We start from the raw sequence: 25,471 nt of genomic DNA, 5'->3' as shown, positions 1-25,471 counted from the left end.
GAAAACACAGCTTTCTCCTCTTCAACAGAAAATTTTCTTTTTACTCCTCTCTGGGTCTGTTCTTTCCTACTTCAGTGACTGTACTCGTTGGCCATTCTGCCTGGCTGTCAAAGCAGGTAGGCAAAATGAATGTCCTGGACGTGGAATTTTCAGTCCACTGAAAAAACGTATGGTGGAGCTCTGTACCTCCTTCTACATGTGTGACCAGTGGGAGGCTGCTTCCCTCTGCTTCCTCAGATAGTTGTGAGGAGTTCAGAACAAGCTCTCAGAGGTTGCTCTTGAAAGAAGCATGGGAGCTCTGACATAGCAGAAGAGAAAGGTGGAAGTTCAAAAATGTAGTGTGATTATATAAGCAGGTCTGAAGTGCTGAACCTTTTGAAATTAATCTGACTAGAAAAAATAAGCCTTCATCTTAATTGCCAAGTCTTCTTGAATGCAATAATATGTTGTTAAAACAACAAATAATCAGCAGAGCAGAAATACAGTTTGAGAGAGAATAATAGTAGTGAAAATATTAAAGCTTTTCTTCTGTGTGTTACGCTATTTCATTTGTACAATGCAAGGATACAAGGGAGATTGAATCAGCCTGTAATTCTCTGTGCTAAAGATTTATATGCAGCACTTGAAACCACTTCTTCACTTGTCAAGTTCCCCCATTAAATCTTGAATATTTTTAAACTGTAGGAAGACAACACTGCAGGGTACGTCTGCTAAATTGTAGATGTGGGTAATGTCTGTGTGAGAACATTAACATTTCTTTTGCTCTGAAGTTTTTAAAGGGCCTAGAACAACCTGAATACCTTAAATATCTCTAAATTTGGTTTCACAGGTCATGAAAAGGCAGCTATAGCTCCAGAAGAATAACCCAAAGAGGGCAGGTTGTAAATGTACGCTTCCGTACATTCAGGTAAGTTTCCTCAGAGGAAGATACTTTGGTATACGAACATTTGTTGGTGGAGAGTTAACAGTAAGTAAGAATCCAGGTAATTTCACATTGGAACACATTAATTTATTGTCTGATTAAACAAAATAGGGTTACAAAACACCAAGTGTTACATCCGGGATGAGTTGTTTCTTGTTCAGAACATTGCTGGTCACAGTTCTTGTTACAGGAAAAGGGGAATTCCTGTAACTTGGTGATGGCTTTTAAGTTCTCACTTTGCTTGTGCTCAACCTCTTTTCACTAGGACTTAGCTACCAAATTACAATACCATTTGCATCCAGTTGATTACAAGAAGTGGCCAGCGGGATCTTGTGGTAGCAGGCTGAGCTCTAGCCCATGGGTAGAGTACCCGTTTGTGCAGTGGGAGGTGTGGATATAAGTTCTGTGAGGATGAGGAAGGCTCTGAGCCCAGCCCTCCTGCCTTCAAGGTGGGTACTCCAGCCACCAGGACTTTCTAAGAAGTTAAGTAGGTGCATCATCACTGTCTCAGGCGAAAGCATCTATCAGTGCACAAGGACTTCTGGCAGGGATACGTATTGGATCAGAGCTCCCTGGGAACCTACGGACCTTACATACAATCATACTTATATATTATACTATTGTTCATACTATTTTTGGAACATAACAGATTAAGTGGGAGTGACATAACTGGGAATATATTTTACTAGAGAAATTTGGGAATAAAATCACAGGTACTGAATAAATGCTACCACTATAGCTGCATTTCTGGGAGGAATAGTTTGTGTTTAAACATGCACATTCTGTTTTACTTCCATTTTAGGCACAACTGTATGCACACAATGCTGTATTAGGGACTTCTGAGCTAGTGCTAACAGGGGTGGTATGCTGCATAGTAAAGCATCCTGAAGAGCCTCTAAATTAAGTTTTGTAAGCAATAAGACTGTATGGTCACAGGACTGTGTTCACTCAACGTTTTTAAAGGTGCAGTTCGGAGCAGTTTTCCAAATCCTACTAAGAGTAAGTAGAAGCTAGTGTCTTGAAGTCAACAGAAAAAACTTTTAAGTTGTGCATATCTTGAAATTGTTTTGCTCTGTATCTTTAGAGTTCACAGCTTTGGCATACTTTAAACTACAGAAGCGGAACAGGATGCTATGACACTTCGAGGACAGTTAAAATTGTTCACCTGGCATAGCTGCAGTTTATTAAAATGCTTTCACTTAAAATAAAAATGTTCAACCATTGCAGAGAAGAGTTAACTGACAAAAGAGCTGTGCAAAATATTTATTCCAAAATTCCATACTAAATCAGTCTCAACTAATGTAGACTGATGCTGCAGATCCAAACTGGCCTGTAAGTCCAAAACACTTAAACAGAAGAACTGGTCCTGGCTCAGGATGTGTGTTTGAGAACTATACTGCTGATTATTCACCTCATATATATTTCACCTCCATATGTATTTCCTGGAGCTGTTTCCATTAATATCTGTGCTTCTTTCTCTTCTTTATACTGTTGCCATACATAATAATACATAGTAATGTATCTAGTTTAATAACCCGAAGCTAAACTATAACCCAATTTATACTGGTTTACATCTGAAGTAACACTGGTATTACCTTTGCTATATAGCTTATTCCAGGGTAAATAAAAAGCTGAAACTTTAAGTGTTCACCAATTTAACAAACCTTGTTAAATAGAGACATCTTTAATTTATCATTGAAACTGTGCATATCAGCATCTTTGAAGAGTTCCACTATCACACACTTATTTTTATTTTTACTTACTCTGCAATGTACATTTGGCATGATAAGGTCACTCTTTGCTTTCAGTATTAAGCAAATCTTCATATTCTTCACTGTCATAAATTTTCCTAACTGCAGTATACATTGGTCCAAGCGGAGATTCATCAGCAACCGATTTTATTCTTTTACATACTGTGGATATTGCCAGAAATCCTTCATGACCGTTCCTTTATAAATACTTAAGAGAATGATTCAGCTTCTTTGGAAATCAGCAGTAGCTTTACCATAAAAAGCAAGAGTATTGATTATTGGTTCAAAAACATAATTTATATTACTGAGGAAATGTGCCTATAGCTTACCAAGGAAAAACTCTGTATTAGTAACAAAACAGTGCATGAGTGCAAGTATATTATTGTCAGTTCTGTTAAATTGTTCTGGGTAGCACCAACTAGCTTGGGCCAGCTACCACTCTGCCTTTCAGTACCCAGCCCTGGTCTGGGGTCAACCATCAACCAGCAGAGTTAAGCCAGTAGGCAATTTGGATGTCATCACACTTTTTGGGGTATCAGGGAGTTTATCTGTTAGAACACAAAGACCTGGACTGTTTTACTTATTTGCACAAATGTATCCTTAGCAAGTGAGAAGGAAACATAAAACCAGCTATTGCAGTCCCAAGACCCCTTTAAAATATTTTTTCTTTCTTGTGTATATTTTAATTAACATAAGTGGGTTCAAATAACTGTTTTTTGCTAGAGGGGCTTTGTCATATGCTATGGACAGATTCCAAAAGGCAAAGACTTTTTTATTTATGTAAGAATAAAGTTAAAATATAACAGCTTGACTCTCCAAAACTGATTTAATTTCTTTTTAATGTTCTTGAAGGGTTGCCAAGATTTAAATTGAATTTCTGAATCCAATTTTGGTTTGCAGAATATGGTATTAGCCAATGCAATCCCATTTAAAAAGAAAAAAAAAAGGAAAGAAAAAAAATAGAAGTTTAGGTCCTGTTAAAAAAATGCAGAGCAAAAACAGCTTAGAGCAAATCTGAAGTGCAGTTCATGAAAAATACTCAGAACAGTCTGTCTATTCATATACTGTATATATACTGTATACCAATGATGCTAAATTTAAGAGAGTAGGATTTAATATACTGATAAGTGATCCTTTTAATTCATTATGTAACATGTAAGTAGAAACCCTTTGCTTCCAAATTCCACATAATTTCTGAATTGTAGGCCTTGTGCTCAGTGATACCATCTCACAAGGGGGCATTCTTTGCTTACAAATTCTCAGGACTCGCCACTCTAATTATACTAATTATGCTGGAGGACAGCATCTCTCCGGTCTCTTCCTTGCTGCGCCTTGTGCCTGACCTCTTACAGTGCCATCATCACTACATAAGGGGAGGAGCAAGCTGTCACTACAAGGCTGTGGTTGGAGCAGTTAAAAACTATATCTAATTGAAAAGCCCCTGTCGCGGGACGACCTTTCTTTACAGTCCCGGACCATGAGGGTTTTGTGTGGCGTGAGGGAGGGGAGGAGGGGAGGAAGGAGATTTACTGCGTGACTCCACAACTTATTTTAAAGGTCTAAGTTTACTACACAAGTTACAACAGTACAAAGCAACAATTCTTATCAGCAGAAACTTAGTTCAACTAGAATACTTATTTTCCAATTCTAATTGATCTTACCCACACGTTGCCTGAGCAGCCAACGTACACTCCGTCCCAGGGAAGTAACTGCGGGAGGGCGTCCCCGTCCCGAGGGGATCCGCGAGCTGGCAGACCCGCTGTCACCGGCGAAGAGCCAAAGACGGCCTCCGGGGCCAACCTATTCATACCCTTCAGGGGAAGGTGGAGGTGGAGTCGCTAGGCCAGTTGCAGTTGTCTTCGTGCAGTCGCAGTCCCTCGCTCCTGGCTGTTGCAGGGTTCAACTCTCCTCCGTTCTTGTTATGACGATGTGGCAGACAGATGAGTGAACTTTTGCCTTAAACATTTCTTGGTACATAAGGTGTAAGCAAACCATAACCCCGAACAAGCCATCTGTCCCTGGCGGAAAGAGGACTAATCTTCTGCAACCCCCAAAATGGTCTCCCTATGACCACCCAGGACACACCGAGCCTGCACTGAACCAGACCATGATCGGGCAGAGACTTTGGGACCTGGACCAAATCATTATTGCCGTCTTAGCACAACTTCTGTAAAACTTGCTTAGCACGAGTAGCTAAATTTGCTGAAGCCTTAGGCCGCACTCCCTAGTTCAGTGAGAAAGGGCCCCAGAGCTGGTGCAGGCGGGAACGATAAGGGAGTTACCAGCAATTTACATTCCTGTGCACTGCTGAAACAGTGCTAATTGCTGGAGTTATCACCTCTTTGTCAGGACCTTGAGAGATGATGGCGGGACCCGAGGAATGGAGACACACCTGTCTGCAGAAACTGCAACAGTAAAGATAAGGGAGAAAAAAAGCAGCCTGCCTAGGAACAACGATGACACCCAATGAGGAGCAGGAGACCCCAGACCCCAAAATTACTATTGGTCTGAACTACCACGTGTGTGTGTGGGGGAACTTAATTTGAAAAAGCTGTAATTGCCCAGGGATCCATTTGTTCGGGGTCCCTCTTCGGAGGCACCCAACTCGAGCTGTAACCACTGCACGCGTGTCATTACAGTTTATTTATTTAATTTGCCTTGATTTGGCTCTGAGCTTTTCAGCGGGAACCTAGGGTCGGACCCTGCTCGAGTTGTAATTACTGCACGCGCATCGCCAAAACTTACACCCAGGGCGAAGAGGACCCACCTACCACCAGACGGGAGTCCCGTCCCCACTCCCCCCCGCCCCTCCAACCGCCGAGACTCCCAAAGGACGAGGACCAACGGGACGCCGCTGGATCCACGGGTGGTGATATCTTTTTTTTTTCTCTCTCTCTCCCCTTTTCTCTCCTTTTCTCTCTCTTTTGTTGAATGTTGGTAAGATCTGTTGGAAACGTGTGACACGGGACTTGTCTAGCTAGCTGCAGTATTCACCATTGAATTATCCTATTTGACCACTTGCCTTATCTTTGTGTTAATAAATCTTAAAACTGGTTGGCTGGTGTCGTTTCACCTTAATTCAGTCCAAGGGCATCACGAACTTGGTCGTTGGTCCCAAGGGGAGGGAGGTCGTCCTGAACGACTCCTTTCGGGCCGCGACAGACGATCGCACCCACAGTCATGGGGTGGGGGGGGGGGGGGGGGGGGGGGGATAGCCGAACACTCCCAAGGGCAAGCTAGCTGCCTTGAGCACTCTTCAGCACTGAAGAAAGGAGTCTGGGTGACTGCGAATGACTGCTTCGCTCTTGCAGTGGTGGTCCCACGGAGAGATCCCATAGCTCGGGTGAGAAGCAGTTAGTTCCTGTCTGCAATGATTAACACTGCCCCAGCAGTGAAAGTAGGTGTTACGTCCCAAGGTCCTGACGAGGAAGAGATAGTCCAGACCACCCTACTTAACACTGTTCCGGCAGTGAGAGGAGGCTTTGTTTCCCAGAGTCCTGGCGCCCAAGCAGGCCCTATTTCACAGCTTTGACGTCCTCCCGATGCCCAAGCAGGCCTTCTCTCAAAGCCTTGACACCCTCCCTTTCAGAGAGTGAAGCACAGGAATGCAGACTGCTTGTAACTGGCACCAGATTGGGGGGGGGGGGGGGGAGGGGAGCTGGGAGCATCCCCCCACAGCCCCCAATACAGGTACAATGCATATGGAAGAGGGGTATTTTTGTGTATTTTGTTGTCCATTGGTAAAATTTGTCACTCTGCAGCTTGCAAGCTTAGCTACATTTAGGGCTTCCATGAATTTAGAGGAGATAGTGAGGGAGAAGTTAAATGTGAGTTTTCTCCTATACAAAAGCCATGAACAATCATCATTTGGAACGTATTTGAGAATATTGCATTTTCAAAATTGCAAAAAATATTGTTACATATGGTTGGGGAATGGACCAGTAGAATTTAAAAGCTTTCATAACTTTCTCTAGAATTCAGTACTTCCTCCATGTGCAGCTCTAGAGAGTGATTTAAATACCTGGTATATAAGATTTCATCCATTGTATTATTTATATTGGATTTTTTTAGAATGCCTTCTTAAAAGACATAAATGGAACAGCTGTTTCTTCTCTGCTGTTGTGTCTATATTGCAGTGCAAGTGTTTTTTAACATGGTTTTTATTGTTCTGACTATTTGGACCAGGACAGGCACTTACTGATATGTGTTATAGCTCCTTTCAAGCTCAGTGCCTGAACTTACTTGGAATATGAGAGGAAATGGGTGGAGGGCAGGGAAAAAAAGTGGGGAGGACTAATGCATTTGGGCTGCATCCGAAGATGAATCCACAGCATGTTTGGCATGTGTACCAGAACCCAAAGCCTAGAAAATCTTTCCTGGGCTTGTGATACAGACAATAGTCCACCACACTTTTATGTCAACTAGTCATGAGTGGGCACTACCACCTGTTTGAGTTACCAGGTCATGCTGAAAAAAAAGTTTATGATTTGTATTTCTACAAACTAAAGGCATAATCATATCATATACTGTCATGCTCTTCAATCTTTGTTGGAATGGAAACGACTTATTAGCTCTTATGAGATATCTTTTTTAGGGAACCAAAGTTTCCTGTCAAAAAAAGCAAAAGGGAAAGAACATACCACATCCAAGAAAAATCCAGGTGCTGAAAAGCTCATCCTAATTTAGACAGCTTTAGTGAAATGCCTATCAGTAGATTACTGGTCCATTAGTCAGCAAAACACAAGTCAATGACAAACAAAGTAGAGAAAAAGAATGTTCTAATTAGTGCAAAGCTAAGGTGCATAGCTCCACCTTTTGGTACCATGCACACATATATATCTATGATATCTGAATAAAGTGGTAGATGAAATCTGTCAAGTTACTGCTTTCAGAAAAAGAAATTTAACAAAATGTGTGGGCACTGGACATCAGTGAGATGAAGACGTTCTACTTCTGGAAGAAGGACAAATTTATATGAAATCTACCACAAATTTGAGGTCATTTTGTAATTAAATATTTCTGTATAATTTTGATAGGTGTAGCAGAGGAGTCTGTAGAGTGGTTTAGATTCACACAGAAATTACAAAGGTTTTTTTAGAAACAGAGCTAGAAATTATCACTAAATTATGAAATACAAAAAAATAGCCTGTCTTTCTTGTCCCTCCTTCTGAGCTATCGCCACTTATCTGAATCTGAACAAAGAATCTAAACAAAGATCGGTAATACATAAATGTGGGGAAAATTGCTTTATTGAGAGTAGTCAGGCAGCAGTGTAAACCCACATTGTGCCCTAAAAAGCAAGAAAGTAATCAAATGCTAGTGGACTAGACTCTTGAAAGGTAGAATCCCCATTGAGGGCTAGGGCCACTGTGCTGTTAACTGGGAAAATGCAATATACTTCCAATTGTATTTCGCTCTGAAGAGTAAGGAACTTGGAATAGTGAAATAGGAGTGGATAGGCATTGGGAACCCCTCCTTCCCCACTTCCCCTGATTTTCAAGCTATAAATGATGACAGTGGAACAATACAGAGCTGATTACTCCAACAAGCGTAATATACCGATATGACATTCTTCATTTAAACTTCTATTCAAATTTGATGTTGTATTTCAAATTTAGACAAGCATTTCCACTGCAGAAGTACTATCCAATTCATGTATCTTCATTTCTGTCACTTTTTCTTAACTGACTATATCTTCTTCAGTAAAGGAGACAGCTTTTGTGGTGTGATAAGGATGAAATAAAGTGCTAAATATCTTTTTGAAAATATACTGCTAAACAACAACATCTCTCCTTTCAGGTCTGTTCATATTTGTTATTTCTCCAGAACGAATAATATTCTGGTTATTATTTGGGTTCCTCAAAGTACTAGCACAAAGTGGTGACCTAATTACCTTTTAGACAGGTCAATGTTGAATAAGGCTAAAGCATATTTTGCAAAATTTAGAGTAAAATACTGGTGAAAAAAGAGTTAAGCTTTTTCAGGCAGGAGGAATATTCTGGTATTTGACCAAAAGGGTAGGTAGGTAGATTTTGTTCTCAGTCAAAAAAAAAAATCTCAAAAATTATTCATAAGGTAAATTCCTCTCTGTTGTATTCATACAATTGGATGCATGTAGAGAGGTACAGTCTAGAACTACATACAGATACTGCAGTCAAACACACAGGGGACAGCCAGAGAACACGTGGCTGCACAAGAGATATCCTAGCTACATTTAAACTTGCTACTAATGATTACATTAGTAATCATACCAATGTTCAACAAAAGACTAAAAACCTGTTGAAGACCCTAGGCAAAAATATCTTCTTGAGTTGCAATTATACTTTTTGTTTTTTAGGCACTCTTTCAATGGTTTTGTATACTAGACCTACGAAGAAGGAATTTAGAAACTTAAAAGAAAAACTTTTGCCCAGATTAGAAAATGTATTCTTCTGTAAAATTTTAATTGGAAAAGTAACTTTTTTTTCAACAAAAATAAGGAGTAAAACACTTCCTAGATTGAACATTGGTGAAAATTTTCTATTATAATAAAAGCTGGCAAAGGTAGCTAAGAAAATCACGTTCCTGTCTCCCACAAATATCATACCAGAAATAATGGAATCAATAAACTTGTGCTAAATCTAACAGTACCATTAGAAGAAAAACAATTTTCAGTGGAATAATCAAAGTTATTGCTGCTCAGCAGCAATAATTTTCCTGATTTTCTTTGCTCAGTTTGGTAAGTTCCCTTCTATGGCTATATAAAAACAATATTAAACCTCTTTAAAAACAGCACTGGAAGATGCATACATATATATATATATATATATAAATATACATATATATATATATATATATATATAAAAATGAGAGGCAATTATTTCTTCTTCTTTTCAGAAAATGTCTCAACAACTTTTGTTCAAACCAAAAAGAAAAAAACTAACAAAGAACCCAAAACCCAAAGATCCATTTCCAGTCATTTCCAGTCCATTCTGAAGTGAGCCTGGAAAAATGATAGCTGTGTACAGTTATATATAGTTTGAAGTTAATACTGAAAAAAGACCTTTACAATGGAAGTGATTATACAACCATAACTCAACAGTCTATTGCTATATATATAAAGTCACCTATGACATTAACATTTACATTTATATTAATATGCTTGGGAAATGTACAACAGAATGAAGTCAATATTGCGTTAGAAAACTTACTTTTTTTGAATTCCCTCAACACAGCATTCAGCACTGTGAGATAATGGGGTCGGAACAAGGTCAACTTGCTGTGTATTTTTAATGCTAAAAGCAAAATATCTGAAGGAAAAAGTGAAAGCAAAGAAAAGGAACCAAATACGAAGCAACAGAGGGGATAAAACATCTTTAAAATCTGGTCTGAAAATCTGCTCCAAATGGAGACAATGACAGAACTCCAATAGAGGCAAAATTTCTCCTATAATTTTTTTTTAAGTATAGGTGAAGACTTTAAAGTCTGAATTTTCAAAAATCTTTGCTACTACTGAAGCACCAAACTAAGCAACCAGCTGTCTAAAAGATCCCAGCAGGTGACATACTGATGGGATTTTTCAGAAATCTGACTATATCATAAGCACGAATCATCAGCTATCCCATAAGCATAAAACTTGTTTTCACAAAAAATTTTCTGGTCCTTCTTACACTAATTACATGCCAAGTTATTATCCTTAGGTTTAATATGCATCATAATGAACTTCATGGGAAGCTTTCTTCTGAGCTTAAAGAGAACCAGATCATCTCTAGAACAGTAATCGGTGCCCACATTTGGTTACATTAGACATTAAATACATTGTTTGGCATTGATATATAATGCATTACGGATCAATAGTCTCATTTTGGCACTGCTTCAGTTGGCAAGCTAGATAGTGTGACATGCATTGTAGAATTTTATTTTTCAGATCTGCTCAATGGGCAGGTGATGGCCATTCTTTGGCTTCTTTTGTCTTATCCAGGCACTACGAGGATGATAGAAGGCAACCAGCTCTTACATCCTGAGAAATTGCCTTAAAGCATGAGTTTGATTGAACCTTTGTGGCTACATCTATGGTAAACTCAGTAGTGTTAGGGTCTATTCACTGGCCCTGACATCAGTGGACAGGGTCCAGTTGCATTAGTAATGGTAACCTCCAAAACATAGTAGCTACCTCCAAACTTCCTACAGGAATAGCCCGTGCCTGGCCTATGTTAATTCATCAGCAGGCTTGGGAATTTCGTGGAGATCACTAATTTCTCTAAACCAAGACAGTGCCAAGGTCTGTATGAGAATTAAGAGTGTGGGCAACTGAGTTCCAGTGCTGGACCCATTAACTATTTATTAGTACGGACTTAGTCAATATGTCCCAAATATTCCTGTACTCAGGGAATAATAGTCTCTCACTAGCATTGCAATAAGACAAGACCTCCTAGATCATACAATTTTTATCTGCTTTTCCTTGTCCACCCTCAGTGGTTTTGGAATTTTATTTCCCCCTCCCCCCTATCTTTGTTTATCTTATAACCTCCACCTGTCCTGAACAAGCAATTTTTTTTTCTTTGAAAATTTCTTTTTTACTTCTTTGCTTTCCCTGCCACTTTTTATGAGGGCTGTTCACAACCCTTTCTCTTATCCTGCTGCACTATTTTCTCATCATTAACCTCATTCATTAATGTCTGAAGGGTCTCCCATTGCTCTTGAATAACTGTGCAGTTAACAGGCTGCAGCCAGGTGGTTGAGATGCTCTAGGTCATTCCTAGCATTTTGTGAGGTAAAGCATGCTTTCTTTACAGATCTAATGAGTTCTTTCTAAGAAAAGATCATAAAAAAGAGGAGTAGACAGGAGATGTCATTCTTTACCTTTTGAATTGTTTTCACCATATCCAAGCCAATGTGACTTAGGACTCATGTCCTCAAGAAGTTACTCTCTCTCCCTAAGAACAGGGAACCAGTGTGATAAATCACTTGATGCAGATTTCAGATCAATAGCAGCATATGCTGCATCATTAAAATCAATCAACACATTTCATTTTTAAAACAAAATTTATTGAAATCAATCTGGCTTCCCATTAACATTAATTTCCTCTTTTTTGTAGCTCACAAACACCTGGACTTAATTTTGTCCCAGATATAGAGGTTAATCAGGCCCTTAACCATCTGTTGTAAAATAAAAGCATACTGTAGATTGCATGTGGCAACTCAGCAAAAGAGAAGTTTTTTAAAAAAAGAAAAATTATAAAATTTTGATGTTAATAAACCTCTGGGCCATTTAAGAAACACTTTGGCCTCGTCCTTAATGCTTACACCCCTCTTTAGTAAAGCACGTCCAAATGTCCTTTTTGATGAATTTTACTTATGAATTTGATTATGTGCTGAACAAAGGACGAAGAACTCAATGTGCTGCTGGGCTGAACACATACTCAAGGTTTTATGTAAAAAAAAATAGAAGCTACCTATTTTTATAGAATTTTTACACATACTATATGCAGCAAATACATATATACATACACATGCATATATATACATATATACATACACATATATAACCCATATATTTGCTATATGTACTAAAGATGTTTAATACATGTTAAAATATGCATATTCACATATATACTGTAAAAATACTTTTGCACACACACACATATATACCATATATATATATATATATATATATATAAAAATCAGCACCATGTACATGCAAAAAGACATGCATACACACATAAATATATAGACAAATGTCCTCATTTGGCTACAGCTTGTGATGATGCATGTTTATACTTGACTCAGTTCCCATGCTCACACACATAAAAAAATAATAACTGGCCATAACTGACACATTTATCTACCCACCCAGCTACCCATCTCCCTCCTCCAATTCTCTGTGATGACTATGGTCATTAATCAGTTCAGTCCTTATACTGCAGTTAACAAGCAGGAAACAAGAAAATAGAACATCCCAGTAGGCTGTCATAACCATAAAATAAAAATCCTGCAAAACACTTAGTGGTAGATAGACTCTTTTCTTCTGTGAATAATTCCCTTGAATTCACAATGATTACTCGAAGCAGATAGAGCACTCTTCCCAATGACATGTTGATAACAGGACCAGTGAAGCTTACCATGTAATTAAATCACTTCTTCAGAGAAAAAAAAAGTCACTTGAAGTAGATAGGTGGGAGAACACCCACTGTCTGACCCTGCTCAGACTGATTCCAGATGTTCTTCTGGTGAAATCAAGCCTTTGTCTTCAGAATAAAAGACGCTTTGTCACTCACTGTGCCACAATTTGCTTTCCTGTCTGCTTCCAGCACATTGAACCATGTGGTGTTCTTACAGCAGAGCACATCATAGAGTTAGACCCTAAGCAATATGCCTTTTCAAAGTCAAGTACTGAGTTTCAGAGCACCCATAATCACACATTTTAGGGAGATGGCTTAAAAAGTAGTTTCATCCCAATTCTGTGTGTGTAAGGATACCACCATAAGACAACTTTCAAATGGTTAGCATTTTTCTGCTAGAAAGAACAAATGTGCTTGCATTTCCAAAAAAAACCTTTTTTGATTACATGCAAATTTTATTTTTCCAGAATTTTTATCTGTGTAGTAGATTTGCTCCTCACATTGTAGCATAATTAATTTAAAAGGAAAAAATAATTAAAACATACGACAAAAAATTAAATTGAGAACACTTTTTTTATAAGTATATGCAATCCAGGTATCAAGAATTTAGTCATTATTTAACATTCATCAGGGCAAGCAGCATTGTCTTTTCAGAAATGAAATTTAGAAAACTTTTGAATTTCCCCCTATCTCTAAAGTGTAAAATTGAATTACTGTGTGGTGTGGTCTTTTCTTTCCTTTTTTTTTTCTTTTTTTGATTGTTATGCGTCTCAATTGTAACAAATTCTATGAGAATGCAATATATATATTTTTCAAGATTTCTACTTCAGCTGGAATGTTTCTTTTTTCTTCAGAGAAATTAGAAAAATGAAATAGAACCTGCATAGTTCCATGCTTGTACAAAATTGTGCTCTGTATCTTCTCAAAATTTTCTTTTTTTTCCATTTCCTGAAGAGATTTTAGAATTCTTTTTTTGCTTTGTGAACTTTTACAATACATAGTATTTCATTTCCTTGTCACTTAAAAAATTCAGTGTCTCTTGCTGCTTTCATTTTACTGTTAAGTTGAATTTAGCATTAAAATTTCACTCTTTAAAACATCACTCTTATTTGTTTTGATTAAAACAAGAATATTTGGCATTCTCAAGTCATTTACAAAATTTATATGTACATATACAGAACATATCTAATTAGAAGGAAGTTGTACTGAATGTCAAAGAGATTTGAAAAGAAATACTCTAATATTATGTTCACACTGATTTTTTGTTAACAGTGATCCCTGCTGATATAGTAGCATAAACATGTTTTTATTGAGGAATGTTGCATGATATATAAAACTTTATTTTGTCCAATAAATAACATTTTACAGACTCAGACACTTCATGAGACACAGTATTCAGTATAAAACTACAGAAATCTGGCAAAAAAACTACAGAATGCATAAAATTTCCTGACTCAAATTGTTTTGATATGTATTTTTACAGTGACCAGGGCAAGCATTTATTCTGTTTTTTTTTTCATAATTTGGCAAAGGGAGTAGAATCCTGTTTACACTGGAATCAATGGTTAAAATTGCTCGTATCCATAATAGAGCAGCATAACCTGAAAGTTTATAAAGTCTGAGCTTGACATTGCATAAAATTCCTCTCTTTGCCAAATGGAAACATTGCGTGTGCAAAGCTGGCACACTAGCTGTAACAAAGGTAGAGATAAAATAATGTAACTTTTGCGTAATCAGACTGTTTGGGTCTACATGGCAACTCAAAGAATCTCCAGAATCTTCACTGTGTGCAACAAAAGTTCAAGACCTTGAAATGGGATTTATTCATTGTAAAGTGGATTTATAGTGGATCATTTCTTTTGGCAAAATCTTAGACCTTCTGAAGTTAGATGTAAAAGTGAAGGGATTTTCTACAAATTTTAATGCTACTCTTAATTTCATAAATTGCACCTCAGCCTTCTTTTTGAGTATTAACTCAGTATTTGACACCTTCTAGTCCTCCAGTTTAGTAGCTGAGCTCAATGATTGGGTTAGCTGCACAGACACTTGATTCTTATGTCTCTTTATAAATTTTAGAAGTATGAACTTGAGATTTATTTTTAACAGTTTTCAAGTGGGCAACAGGTATTCCTCTGTGGCAATTTCAGCCAGGCAGGTAGATGACTAATAGTTCCTCTTGATATGCCAGTAAAGGGAATTGTCCATATCTGTGTGTCTTCCTTGTATTTTAACAAAGTTGCTACGAATTTGTCTGTCCACTTGCAATATTTATTTCATATGGAAAAAATGTAAGCAATGAGATTGGCAGTATTTTTATTCTGTAGCTCTATAAGCAGTTTTCTATAAGAAGCACTTAAAATGGGAACATTATCAGAAAATATTATCAGAATGTTATTCGGATATAATAATTCCACAAAGAACTTTTATTTTTGTCATTATTTGTTATCATATTTTGTGATGTCACTTTGAAGTAAAGGTGAGAATGGGTTTCATTTTCTTACATACTAAACAGAAAATCCAGGTAGGAGTCATCTCACTTTCCATAATCATCTACAAGTTACTTTAGCTGTTCAGGCTTTCTCTGCAATCAAATGAGAGATTTGGGCGTGTGAGATAGATGCTTATTCAGATGTGGTCACTTGTCCTGAAAATGTGCCTCATTTTCTTCATTGACTAGGCAGAGTTTATGACTAACTTGCGCTTACCTTATGCTTATCTAGAGATGCTCAACTTTTAAGATAGGTGAAGTGGGTCTCATTTATGGGGAAAATAGTTCCCAGTGGGAAGGACTAGCAACATGAATGACAAAATATAGAACATCTTCTTCCCAAAGCAGTGAACACAATAGTCCAACCAGCATTAAGGGTGCTTGAATGTAATTCAGAAGGCATTCACTGAAGATGGCATTTAGCTAGAAAAAAAAAGGTGCTTGGATATTATGATTATTGTTACTGCTACCAGTGTTACAAATGAAATGCAGCATAACTTCTACAACAGTAACAAATTAACACACAGCCAATTAAAAGAACTGTCCATTAAAATAATCTAACAAGATATAAAAATAAAACAAGATGATACGTAAAAATATTGGGATTCTGAGTATACCCTGAGCTGAAAAACTTACACAAAGTGAGCAAATGTCATACTTGCAATGGTAAGTTAATCACCACATTTCATTCTGTTAATCTTTTTCTTGTTTGGGTAACATAGCATGGCCCTTTACTTGTTGCACAGGAATGTAATAGAGAAAATCAAGGAGTTTAATCCTGATTTTTATAGGGTTTGCTGTGTAACCTTGAGTTTGACAGTTTCATATAAACCTGATTTCTGAGTCTATATAAAGAGCATGCAATTATGTATCTATATTCCTGATATATTTTGAAACTCCATCACATAGTGCATATCAAACACATAGAGATTCTTAGCTGAAAGTCTTTATAAAAATGCAAATACTTTTTATTATTAATACTTTCTAGTTGGCAAATTCTCTAGTAAGGCTTCAGTCTAGAACATAACATTTAACAGCTGCTTAAGCATCAGATCTCTCCTTGGCACCAGGGGCTGCTTTCCCTTTCAGTAGCACTTTGCAAACTTTATGACTCCCTTCTGCCCTTTCCTGAAACAAAATGCTTGCTGACACAGACCTCTTTTTCATGTGCTTAAGTACACTGTAGATTTCCAGGGTATTTACGTCAAGTCTCAAATCTTCAACTTTATGAGCCATTCCCTATGAGCTCTATTCTCCTTTTCTGATAAATGCCAGTTCTGGTTTGTTTGGTTTATTTCCTACAGTATGTTTTCAGAGATTGAGAATTCTTGTCAGATCTGCCTCATGGGTATCACTTTCACCTGAACAGTAATAGTAGGCTGGGGAAAAAAAAAAAAAAAAAAAAGACGTTAGATCACATGCAGTCCGCACATTGTCTGACAGATCATCCCTGCCAAAGGGTAGCAATGACATGCTTGAGAAGCTTCCAGGAGGGTGCTTGGACAGCTTTCTTCATCACAATATCTTAGGGAAGCCACAAGGTGGCTTTTCAATAAGTCAGTAAATAACAGGGACAAATTCAGTCCTAAAATAACTATAGAATTCAACACAAGATCAGGAAATTAATTTAGCCCAAAGTATTCTGAATGATCTCATTTGTATTAAGAAGTTTGTGCTCTGTTCATTATGTGATGTATTTTACGATGGAGTTCCTGGCTGGGTCACTGATAGGGCAAAAACGTGACAGGAGTCCAAAAGCTGAGCTTTCTCTGCAGCCTGTTGCATTCAGAAGAAAAGAAAGGCAGACCTGGGAATGAGCATGGGGCTCTCAAGTTTGGGTTTGATAGCATTCCTTTAGGTATATGGCTCTGGGAAGCAAAAGAGAACGTGGGACTTGAGTTTCTGAGTTAAAGGTAACTAAGGATAGAGACCTGAAAAGAATAAACAGAGACCTGAAGATAACCTAAAAGTTGTTCAGACTTAAGGCTGAACAACTGTCTGTATTTAATGGCCTCAAGGTAAAGGCTGACTGAAAAGGCTGCCTCAGAAAAGAAAGGGTATTGAGGAAATACCAGATAGCTAGACTTGGATGTGGGAAATAGCTGAGGGAGAAAGATCTAAAGAAACAACACTGTATGGTAATGTTATAGTCCTGCTTATCTAAGGATTTAAAGAAGAAAAGATCTGTGCAAAGAGGTAATACTGTTTGCTAAGCCAACTAATGCAGTGGGAAGGAAAAGACAAGTTTTCGGTAGGAACAGCCCCTCCCCTTATGACGAGTGGATGCACACTGTCAGGAGCCACGGGGCAGGCTGCTGGCCAGGGCAGGGGAGCAGGCACCGCGAGGCGCAGGGCCATGGCCTCAGCACCACCACCCCACAGTGCCCAGGTGAGGGGAGCAGGGCCAGGCCAGTGTGGCCACCAGGGCCAGCCTAGCCCTGCCATGGCCAGGCACCTCCGCAGGCATGAGACCAAGCCAGGAGGTCATGTTGGCAGGTCAGTCAGTCCTGGATCCACCTGGGACCGAGGGCCTGAGCCTCAGGGCAGCCCCCAGCCTGGGCAGAGACCTTGACAGGGTGCTCATAGCTCTTCTCGCCCTGGCACCGTTCCAGGCTATGCATCTGCACACCACGGCGCTGGCCTTGAGCACAGGCAACCAAATCACTGGCAGGGAAAAGAGGTTGCACTCAGAGCCCTGACACACACACAAATGATCAGGACAGAACAGAGTCACCTATTTATCCATAGAAAATTACATCTTGCAAACCAACCATTCTATCTCTGACCTCATTCTACATGAGAGCTACAGAACAATTTGCAAAGGGGAGCCTAACATCTAAAATTCATACCTCTCACAGATGATAAAATCATGGACTTGATAGAGATATGATTTTATGACATATTATATTTTTTCACATGTTCTAATTCTGCCTGCTCACTCCTGTATGTTGTACAGATTTTAAAAAGTCCTGTTCCCTTTGTTACAGAAAATAACCATCTCTGTCCTTATTTAAATCCTCTGAAATTGTGAAAACTACTTTTTCTCTCAATAATCTAACTGATCAACCTTTCTAGTTAAACTCAAAAAAGATCCTTAACTGGCATTTAGGTCTAAAATTTTCTCTTTCAGACTTCTTTCAGATCAGAAGAAACACTTGTTATACATTATAGCTCATCTATTTTTGTCATGTGATCTAATAAAATATCTCCTTTACACACAAAGCTTGGTTTTTTTATGGCTATAGAAAAACTTCTTTAGGATTATATTAACATTTCAACTGCACTTTCACTTAATATTATTTCATGATATTTGCATATCATATCAACAGGGATAATGTTTTATTATGTAAAAACTTGAAAGAAGTTCCCTGGAGGAAGAAAGGGAGGTAGCACCCAGGCCAGCTACCAGATTGCATGAGCCCAATTTTAAAAATATTCATTTTTTTGCTGACTTATCTTATAATAACAATCTAAGGCCAGGGCTAAGGCTCTGCTAAGGCATTTCTGAATACTGTTCTTATCTGTGTTTGAATCATCTAGACAGTCTTTGAAGAAGCTTTCTTCTGAAAGTTGATGTGCATAGATTTTATTACTGTCTTCTACTACGGTGTTGGTCATACCTGTAGAATAGACTCACAAACTGATTAATTGTTTCTAAGATTCAGGAAAAGTTAAGAATTATCCCAGTTAAACTCAGTGAGATTTGTCATAGATGAAAAGGCCATGAACTTGAATTTACAGTCTTGGCCATATTTTCAGTGCTCCCATGTGAAAACAACTACTTTGCAAATCACATCGCAGTAATCAGCGGCAAATCCATCTTACTGAGAAAGTCAACAGGTCTGCTACATCACAAACTGTTCTGTGCTGGTCACACAGCAAAATACACAATGTTTCATTTTCAAATGTATTTGGCATTGCCTCAATAAAATAATATCTGACTTGACTATCTGTCAATTAAAGGGCCATCTAAGGGGAAAAAGGTGAATAGAAAAATATCTAAGGAATAATTTGATGCTTAAAATAGTATGTTCAGATTTATCTGGTGAGCAAATAAGACTCTATTTGTTGGATTTCCTCTTTTGTGCCTGTTAATTTCTCCTCCTGTCCCGATTCTCAGTGTCGGTTCAGATCAGTTTTCACGTACATGTATTCTTAGGCAAATACTAAAAGAAGAAAAAAAGATGGGCAGCAAATGGTCATAAATGCATTTGCTTTTGAATCCAAAGTGATTCAGGGCTCCCTCTGATTTTAAATTATATTTTGGTGCTCAAAGAATTCAGGATTTGAAGTAGAGAGATGATAACACTGAAATCTATTGCATTATGACTTGAAAAGAGTTGAGAGTGCTTAGCGCTTCACTGGCTCAGTGTTCTAAGCAGTGCTGAAAACAATGGGAAGTGTTATTTGAAAGAATAAGATGTATAATCTGATGAACTCCTAGATGTTTTGATCAAGGAAATGCTGAAAAATGAAAATGAAGTGAAATGAAAGGAAGTGTGAAAGAACAACTCACTGACAATGGAAGGAAAGTTAGTGAAAGCAAAGAAAATATCCTCTGGGTTTTGAAGTCTATAACTGCTGAACAGAAGAATCTGGTTGCTTGAATGCATACTCTGTTCTGCAGCAAGAATTCATCCTGCAGTAAAACCAGGGCTCAGACAATTCTCTGCGCTGAGACACGATGCCTTAGGCAAGCTCCAAGCAATGATTCAGTCCACACATAATTACTCAGGTAAAAAGAAAGTTCTAAGCAAGGCATGAACAGCCAAAAATATGATTAGCAAAGGAAATAAATCTGTATTCAGTAATTTCTAGAAGTGTGTAAAAGGGTGTGACAAAGACAATTTACCAAAGGCAAAAAAAAGAAAGAAGGCACACTGGAATATAGTTTGCTGTTCCCTTTCAAGTCAATAAGTAAGAAATACTGAGAAAAAGCAAATCATTAAAAGAAAGCATTAAGATGACTCAGTTGTCCTAATGAAGGTAATCATTAACCTTTTCAGCAGCAAGTACTAGAATGAAGATGAGAACTGACTACAAAGCAGAACAGATATCCGCTAACTAGGAGCTATTAACACAATATTCTTTTACTCTGAGGCATTTTTTGAAAGTAGGTTTTATGCTTATTGTATACTTCACATCCAGTTTATAAATCCTTGCATGTTTGCATTGTTGCCTATGTCCTAGTGTATTTTTTGTAAACCATCTATTCAATGCTATTCAATGCTGGCAGTACATAGATTCAGAGAGCATTCAGTTTCTGCCACAAAGAATACGGAACTGCAATTTGGAGAATACTTTAAAGTAGACAATGAAAGCAATGAATATTCAGAGAATAAGTGGAAAATCCTTGGATTTAAGGGGGATATACTTGGAAAATTACTGTAGATGCTGAACAGGTCAGTGCCAGAGTTCAACACACCCCACACTGGAAAACTTTGTAATAAGAGATGTACCTGGTGAATTCTATCCGTCTATTCATTTAGCTGTTAAAGAGAGGATGCCTGCTGCATTGCCCTAATTTTACATTCTTTGAGTATCAATGACCTCAAAGGAGGTTAGCTGTGTGTAATCGACGAAGTAGCTTATGGCAAACAGAAAATGAGGTTGGGACATTTGCTCCACCCCCTAGTAATTTAGCTGTAGTCTGTATGCTTAGATTTCAAACAAGTCTCCATGAAATTACCCAGTATATGTATACGAGTGAGTAGAAAATGCTGTATTAAGGTTTGCTCAAATTTCTATTGCTCTATGGTTCTTCAGTTTTACTTTGAACTCCTTTGGTTTATACACTGAGGTTCAAGAAAGAACCATTGAGTCACAATACTGCAATTTGTAGAAGGAACTAGCAAAGCTCACTTTGTAGGTATATTTCTACATTCGTTTTAACTGCTAGTCATGGAGCTGGTGAAGAAAGAGAATTGACAAATTGTTAACTTTAATTTACTTTTTTTTTTTAATTACAATAATTGTCTCTTTTTCTAGTTCAGGAAGATGATTCTTAGCACTAAAGATGACAGATGTCCAGAAATGGTGAGTACAACTAAAGTAAATCGTTCAGAAATGAACTGAACTGAAGTAAGTAATCTTGAAAATAAACCATGTGACAATACAAAGCACATTTCTATGTAGCCAAGGAGGCCATTCTGAGACAGACAAATTAATGAGAAATATCTTAAATCCAACTTCAATTGTCCTTTTCCTCTCTGAGGAAATCTCCTCTATATCAAAAATATCTTATGTTGCCTCTTCAAGGAAGGAGTTTCCAAGTACTTCATTGTTTGAGGGAAGAAGTTATTTTTTTAAGTTATAGTACCTTTTTAATGTCCAAGTGTAAGATTATACAGTATAATTAATATATAAATATAGAAAGATGTAGAAATGACTGAGCTGTGTTAGACCAAAGGCTGGGTATGTTAGGTTTTTTTTGCTCGCTTTCTCTTTTTCCCCCCACTTGAAATTAAAGCTGTAAAGTGGGCAGAGATTGAAAGCATTTGACTGTTTCTCAGGTTAGATTTATTTTCTATATTATTTTTTCTTGCTAAAAGAAGGAAAACACCTATTTTCCCAAGACTGGCTGGATTTAGAGGGTATCCCCTGTTATTGTTCCATCAGCTCAGTGCCTTTGTGGGCTGGTCTTGGTAATATCTCAACCAATTAATATGCAATTTTTAATGGGTATGCATTACATGATGGATTGCCTTTTTTCAAGTAGCCAAAAATAATCAGTGCCTACCTAAAAAATGAGTTTTAACTTTTTTCTGTCATACAAAACATTGCTGGAATCTCACGCGCGCTCTCTCTCTCTCTCTCTTTTTTTTTTCCAGCCACATTAAAAAGCATTAAAATTTTGTTAAAGTAAAATTTTTGAATTTCATTCAAAATCTGGAAACCTTGATTTCTGACAAAGATTTAAAGATTACTTGAGTCTTTAAATATATTTTTAAGCATATTTCTTAAGGTGAATTTTAAAACATATTTTTCCAGTTATTTTTCTAGTCATTTGACTTCTCAAACAATACTCAGGTTTGATATCAAATTACCTTTACATTGTCATACATAAGATGTATCACAATTATATTAATTTATATAAGGCACCTCTTTAAAGCCTGTATTTGGAAATGATTCTCAGAAAAGAAGTTTTCTGACTATTTGAGGACTAAACAGACATTTGTAATTGTAGGAGAAAAACTTTTCTAGCCCTCAATATGATTCTTAAAGTTTCAATAGTGAGGGCTTTGGAACATTTATAGAAGACAGGTGTTCTCAACAAAAAAGAAAGAAAAAAAAAACTTTCAGACATATTTAAGCTTTAGAAAAGTTGGATTTTTTTTTCCTTGAAAAGTAAAAGTAAAAAAGTAAAAGAGAGCAAACTGTTTTTACAGTGTAGTTTTTTGATTCTGGCAAAACACCTCTGGATTCTTCCCTGCTCCTGAGCAGAACATTATAAAAGCTTTTAAAGGCATAACTCCTTAAAACAGATATTCTGTAACACATTGCTTAAGCTATAGTGCACTCTTTACCAAAATGTATTTTCTAGAAACGTTAAGCATTCTGGTTTTGATAAAACAAATGTGTTGCATATTTCTTTTTGAGCCAATACTCCCTAGATTTACAATCTGACATTTATAGGGTTTACTACTTGCTTTGAAAATCATTCATTCAATACCTTATTCAAGGTTCAAATTATACTGCTTAATGATTAGGCACATCCTTCAAAACAAAATTTAAAGAGAAATGATATGAAATGTAAAAGCAAAATATTGCTGAGTTCTGAATTCCCTGTAAACTTTGTACAATTTGTAGTTGGCAAAATGTAGGCCTTAGAACTCTCCTCAGTGTGAACACTTTATGGATTTAAAATTAATAAATATACATCATCACCTTATGCACAATAAAAATAATCCCCAATATCTCCTAGAATTCATTAAAAAATGTGCAGAAACAGTGAGTAAAGAGATTTTTCAGGAGCATATTGATTTGGGTTTGCACAATGCTTTGTTCTTGTCCCAAAAATGTCTTCCTTAATTTTAGATGGACCCCTCATCACGCAGGCTGGGAAGACAAAGCCATCAGGATGCGATGCTAGCAGCATCATGCCCTTATGTGTCATTGGCTATTGGAAAGGGCACTCCCCTACCATAATGCTCTAAAGGACTGAGGAGGAAGATGAGGAGGACCTTTGACCTTAGCACTAGCTGAGGGACAGCCTGGTTGCAATATTTTAACATTGTAAGAATACATGAAAGGATAAGTGATTCAACTAGTAGGATCTGTGCCTTACAGCAAGTGGCCATGACCTGTAAAGAATGTCCTATGCTTCATTTTCTGTAAAAAGTCAGAATGATTTCTTCTATGTGAAGAATGAATGAGTTGCTTGAGTGGAAGGAGTAATTCACAGACCATAAGGACAAGACAGATCCTATTTATATTCTGAAACACTGAAGACTTCTTGGATGATCAGTACAACCCCCGCAGACACAGTAAAGAATGGGCTACCGAGGTGCAAGGGAGAGAGAAAATTGCAGACGAAGCTTGGAGAGACAACGTGGTTATATGAATTACACTACATGGCTATCTTATAAATTCAGTTCCATAGCAAAAGCAGTATTCTGGGATCCACAGCTTCCAAGATGTAGTTCATTAGCGGTATGTCTGAGCAAGCCTCAGTGTCCTCTTAGTGTTAGTCACTCTGCACGGTAGGCTGCAGAGTTTCTTCAGAGCTCATTCATTTTAGCTAGACATGCACTTGTGACAACCACATTTCTCCATTCTCTCTCCACTGTTTTCCTGACTGGTCAGTTCCTCTTAGTTGCCTCTTTTTTATTTGTTTATAGTGTTTTTTTTTTTATAACATGGTCATGTCCAAAACCACCAATCAGTGCTAATATCATACCAGCACTGCTGTCAGAAGATGTGCGACCTTCCTTCCCTGGTCTCTGCTAATTGTATCTGTCTCCAAGTTTTTTTCTTTCTCGTGCCAGGACAAAGATTTGTACATCCAGCAGATATAATCTGTACAAATACCTGCTGTTAAAATCTAAAATCAGTGAGCACCTAAATATACAATAAACATATAAGCATGTTTTGAAAATGCTGCTAGGTTTTATTTTCATCTGTCAGAGTTTAAATATGTTTCACAGTTCAGATTTTAGACTCTTCAACTCACAGGTTTAACCTTTAGCTTTTGACTTTTCTGCTCATCCCACCCAGAGCTTAGGAGACCAAATTTGTATGTTAAGGGGGGGTGTTTGCTAGCACTTATCAATGATACTGTACAACACACAGAATTAATGCTCAGATTTTGTTCTGTGTTGCTTTTATTTTAATTAATTTTAAATTCCAAACATTTTCAACCACCTTTACTTCACAGATATAGCAGCTTTGCTAAACACTCTGTTTAAATCACCCATTCCCAGCACATTACATTGTGTTGGAGCCTGTCAAATGTTGGAGTCCATCACAATAAATCTTATGTCACATTACACTGAACTGTGTCATCTAGGGACTTGAGTGTAATGTGAATGTCAAATTGTCATCTATGGTTACACTTCCTAAGGGAAGTGCTGGAAGCACCATTGTTAGAATAATTTAAAATGAAACTGGGCAAATCACTAGAAAATTATACTGTGGAGAACAATCTCACTTTGGCAGGAAGGAAGAAATAACAGTTTTTTTTCTTTTTCCGAGTTTCATTAAAATATGACATGACAGGGTAGATTTTGTTTTGGTTATATGTAACACACTGTTCAACAGACCTGTAATATCCAGTAGCTTTTGCTTCTTATGCAGTATCATTAGTGACATCACTATTAATTTATACAATTTATGGTTCCAAACAGATCAACTTTTGTTGTTCTAAAAGAGGTTATTATCAAATACCAAAACTGAGTGGCTGATATTTTGTCTTATTTCTCACTTTGCTGTCTTGATTTTCTTAGTGAAGGTTAACTATAGAATCAAGCAAATAAAATTTGAAAAAGTCAAGGCAAAAAAATATTGAGTATTTTAAAACTTATGTGGAAAGCCTTTCCTCTGAAATAATTCTATTTTATTGAAATTCAAATAAAATATTAGGATTATAGTGAAAACACTGGAAAAAATGGATGCATGATTCAAGACAATTTGTAGTACTCTTTCATTATCAAACACAGCTGTTAAACACAAGGAGGAAAATGCACACTTAAAAGTCAAGAAAATAAATAGG

General features: G+C 37.3%; 1 long non-coding RNA gene across 1 annotated transcript; it reads left to right on the top strand.

The window, feature by feature from the left end:
- Positions 1–5,043: 5,043 nt before the first annotated feature.
- On the top strand, positions 5,044–24,358 carry LOC135328005 (uncharacterized). The gene is made up of 3 exons (XR_010388723.1): positions 5,044–5,539; positions 21,250–21,297; positions 23,299–24,358. It is a non-coding gene; the product is annotated as an uncharacterized LOC135328005 (long non-coding RNA).
- The last annotated feature ends 1,113 nt before the right edge of the window (positions 24,359–25,471 follow it).

This window comes from Dromaius novaehollandiae, chromosome 3 (genome assembly GCF_036370855.1).
Source record: "Dromaius novaehollandiae isolate bDroNov1 chromosome 3, bDroNov1.hap1, whole genome shotgun sequence".
Lineage (NCBI taxonomy): Eukaryota > Metazoa > Chordata > Aves > Casuariiformes > Dromaiidae > Dromaius > Dromaius novaehollandiae.
This window is presented reverse-complemented; position numbering and strand designations above follow the sequence as displayed.